A 4,949-nucleotide genomic window follows, 5' to 3' on the forward strand; every position below is an offset into this window, starting at 1 on the left:
TGAAAAATTTATCCAAAACTCTTCCAAAATCTCTCCCAAACCATTCTCCTACACCCAAACCCTCTTCTAAGATGAAAACTACTCTTCCTTTTCTTCCAAAGTGTGCAAGTCTGAAGGGCCTCATTCTCCTCCTTGTATCCTCTCCATTTCAACATGGTGAAGCATTACCCATCTCCTAAACCAAAGGTATCTCCTCAACGTTGTATATGCCACAACTACACACAAGATGCTAATGGTTTTTGGACTCCTCAAGAGTTCAAGATCATGTGCTAGGTTACAATGCAACCATCCGCAATAGGTCCACAAGGTTTCTAGGAAGGATAGAGCCAGAAACAAAAGCATTGGAAAGTTCATATTGTTGGGTTCTTGAACACCAAAAAGGGCATCAAGGCAGGGTGTACATGGTGTGACATGTATCCAATTGGATCTTCCAATCAAGCTCGCTTTCCTTGACATTGTAAGTGTTTATTCAAATATTTATGTGGTGTGTGAGTGAGTGAGCATTATGAACATGTTTGTGTGTGTGTGTGTGTGTGTGTGTGTGTGTGTGAGTGAACATTATGTGGTGTGTGTGCGAGTAGCATTATGTGGTGTGGTGTGTGTGTGTGTGTGTGTGTGTGTGTGTGTGTGAGTGAGCATTATTAAAGTGAGCATTGTGGTGTATGTGTGTGTGTGTGTGAGTGAGCATTATGAAATTGTTTATTTTTTCATGTGTGTGTGTGTGTGTGTGTGTGTGTGTGTGTGTGTGTGTGTGTGTGTGTGTGTGTGTTGCTTCTCTATTCTTAATTCTTGTTGTCTTGCTCTTAGTTAGGCTTCCCTTACTTATTCTTGAGAGGTAATGTTTTTTCATCCAATCGATGACACAACAAATCAATACGTCATGGATCGACACCTATAAAATGAAGGTGATGGCAATTTACCATTTTTTTGGCATATTCCCTTTCACCTCTATGAATCTCTAAAGTAGGAAAATGGCCAATGTCTTGCACACAAGGTTTGCAAGCTTGGGTGGTGAGTACCTATTTCTTGCATTACTACTTCAAAGAAACAATTTGTATCTTATAAAATTTGATGGACAACTCTTAGACACTTATTCAAGGCTAAGTGGATTCCCCATCATAGTGTCATCATCTAGGGGACCTACAATGAAGCTGCCTAAACTCTCTTTTCTGAGAAAAAGTCTTTGCTCACTTGAATATTGCCTGAGCCTCGGCATGATTTGACTCTGCCTACCAAGTCAAGCTCCTGAGGTGCAAAATCGACTCGTCTATTGTCTCAACCATTAGGGTTTTTGAAAGAGGATAATCCATAAGCATATCCAACCCATTTATTGCTATGTTCAAACTACAGAACTCTTTAAAAAATCATTAACGCCATAAGATATTTTCAAAATACAACTTTGCATCTTTCATATTTAATTACATTGCTTAACTTTGAAATTAAATCGCATGCCTCACAACATAAAGCATGGGACTTATAACTTTAAGCATGAAACAGACTTAAAAATACAAGACCACATCTCTCATATTTTAGTTACATTGCTTAGATTTGAAATTAAAGCATGTGCCTCATAACGTAAAGCATGAGACAAAACTTTAAAGCATTTGACAATTTATAAAGTGTGCACCTCATAATTCAAAGCATTCAACAATTAATAATTTAAAGCATGAAAAGTAACAACAACCATATGTGTGAGACTTAAAATGTAGAGCATTGGACATATAAAATAAAGCATATGATGTAACGACTTGCAGACGTAAAGCATGTAACTCATAATATAAAGTGTGGGACTTGAAATTAAAGCATGAAACTTACAAAACACAAAGCATGAAACTTACAATATAGAGGGTAAGAATTTTAAAAGATGACACTAACTAACATTTAAAGTTTAAGTAGTTGAAAAAAGATCAGACACTAATTACATTTAAAAGATGATACTAATTAAGTAATTAGCATTTAAAATATAACATTAATTAACATTTATAGTCTAAGTAGTTGCGATAAGGCCAGACAAAGTTCTTAGATTCAAAATATACAATCAAAACTCACATTATTGTTTAAAAATTGATATGCTACACACTATAGCACTTTTATTCAATCCTCTACAGGCTATAGTTTTTGGTTGGGACCTAATGATAATCTGCATTTTGGTGCAACATCAAAAATGCTACAAAATTATGATGTCAAAGAACAATTGCTTGGCTTAGCAGACTTTCTAGCATGTGCTGGTCATCATAGCCTAGCCAATAATAATTGTGCATTACTACTCAAAGGGGTATGTATACATATGTATGTTCATCATCCTCAAGCTATGAAATGATATCGCATAGACCTCTTGTTTTGGAGAAAATGGTGGGGGATCTTTGCATAAGATTTTTAGTTGCCATGCGAGAAAATCTTTTGCACTTCTACCATATGACAAAATCTTCTGCACTTTGCTTGTATCGTGATGGAACTCCTTAACACGAGCTTATCTTTTCTCATCTGTGTCATTATCCCCCAATCATAAATGCCCAAGTACATTCTTTAGATGACTCAAAGTAGTGTAGCATAATGTTTTGCACATGCAATTCATTATGCAAGACATTGGGATAGTGCATGTAGTGGACGGTGCATATAAGTGCATTCAAAATGTCCAAAACATGTTCAACCACACGTGGTGGGAGGCACTACTAGATGTGCAATGGGTACTATGAATCTAGGTGAGTGTGATGAAGGATTGTGTGAGTGTGCAAACAATGGGGGAGTGTATGATGGGTGTCAACATAATGGAAGATGTGCAACAAGTGGACCTTGGTTGGTGTGGATGGGGATATGGTGGAGGAGGTGCAATGAATGCAAGAACTGCTAGAGGATATGGAGTCTGGCAGCCAAAAAAAAGTTGTAGTTGGTGCAAATGTGGTTTTGGAGGACATTGATGTTCTCATGGGCTGTGGAGGACGTGAGTGAACTTGCAGCATGGATGATGTGGTAGTTCCTTTTCCTTTGAAGGTGCACCATGCATTCTTTATGTACGCCACTCTTGCTTCAACATCCGGGCCATCCCACTTCATGTCACAAGTGATGAGCTTGCTATCTGTTGACGTGGAAATGGAGGATGGATAGCTTACCCTTTCATTGTTCTCATGGCTGTGGAGGACCTAGGTGAACTTGCGTGGCAAGGATAATGTGGTAGTTCCTTTTCCTTTGAAGGTGCACCATGCATTCTTTATGTATGCCACTCTTGCTTAAACATCTGGACCATCTCACTTCCTGTCACAAGTGAGGATGTCTCAATCTATTGACATGGAAATGGATGATGATTGGCTTACCCTTACCCTTTCATCCTCTATCAAGATTGATTTTGAAACTAATCTTGATGGAGCATGAGGCTTAGCTTTTCATCCTACAACAAGATTGGTTTTAAAACCAATCTTGGTAGAGGATGAAAGGGTAAGTCTTAGCCTTTCATCCTCCAATTCCACCAAGATTGCATGTTAATCTTGGTGAACCATAGAATGAAAGGCAAAGGAAAGGCTTGTCCCTTCATCCTCCACCTAGATTGGTTTTCAAACCGATCTTTAGGGAAGTAGAGAATGAAAGGCAAAGCCTTAGGCTTTCGTTATACAGTAATAAAAGAGATCTTGGTCTAGCATGAAAGAAAAAGGGCCTTTGTTTCCTCCTTAGCCTTTCATCCTCCAAAAATGTTAGTTTTCAAACCGATACTGGTGGGTAAAGGATGAAAGGACAAGGAGGAAGCAGGAGCCTTAGCCATTCATTCTCCACCAAGATCTATTGCAAAACCAATATCAATGAAGAATAAAAGGCTAAGGCTTTGCCCTTCATTCTCTAATTCCACAAAGATCAATTTTAAAACCGATCTTGATAGAATCAAAGGATGAAAGGCTAAGCGCGCGCGCACGAGAGAGAGAGAGAGAGAGAGAGAGAGAGAGAGAGAGAGACTAGGACTAGAGGGTGATCACATCCAGGAGGTTACAATCTATGCAAGAGGGGTATTCCTTCTATGCAAGAGGGTGACCACATCCAGGAGGTTACAATCTATAGAAGACGGGTCTTCCTTCTCCAGTTCAGCTTGCCCATCATGACCCAAGCCATTGTGGAGTGGATCCCCCTCTTTCTTGGCCATATCATGTGCTTTATCCCCTAGTACCACAGATTCACAATCATTCGACTCACCATGTGCCTTACTTCCTAATGATGCTCCACTTCTTGAGCCTCTCGAGGGAGTATTGGACAATCCTTAACTCCATTAGGAGTGCTTTTGGCATGGCAATTGAGTCTCCTCCTTAGACAATAGCATCAGTGATAGTAGATGTGGAGCTTCTTGTCTCAGATTGATAAACGAGTGCCCAGAGATCCTACCAAAGGAGATCCTTCTTAAGACTCTCAACAGAGGAGAGTTCACGTAGTACATCAAGCTCAAAGATCCGCTAAGTGCTTACAATGTAGTGACCCTGGGCTCAAAGGGACCTTTAGAATCTTGCTTCTTTAGAATCATGCTTCTGCTATATGTAGGTTCCTTGGTGCTCTGGACCCTTGTCATCAAGGAGTCTATCAAAACATCAACTAGAGTGCTTGGCCAGCTGGGTTCTTGATGAATACTTCTCTCTTTTGCTATCTTGTTGAGGTTCACATGAGTCACTTTGTCAGAAATGATGCAGAAGATTGATGTTCAATTGCATGCAACCTTTTCTAGAGATTTCGTTATCATCCAGTCCTGCTTGCACTTGACGTTGTTCATGTCGATAGTAAAACATAGTTTTTATTTTTCTATTGTCATTCCACTTCGAGCGAACGACGGGGAGATGTATTTCAGAAATGTATAAATAATAAATGAAAACCAAATTGAGCCAGAAGCATGCAACTGTGATAGGAAAAATCCAAACCGAAAGCTGCATTGCATGTACGACAAAAGTTCCAGCACCATTTGCAACTTCATTGGATCCCTT

This window comes from Dipteris shenzhenensis, chromosome 30 (genome assembly GCF_047967505.1).
Source record: "Dipteris shenzhenensis isolate YYH24624 ecotype China chromosome 30, Dip_SZ_1.0, whole genome shotgun sequence".
NCBI lineage: Eukaryota > Viridiplantae > Streptophyta > Polypodiopsida > Gleicheniales > Dipteridaceae > Dipteris > Dipteris shenzhenensis.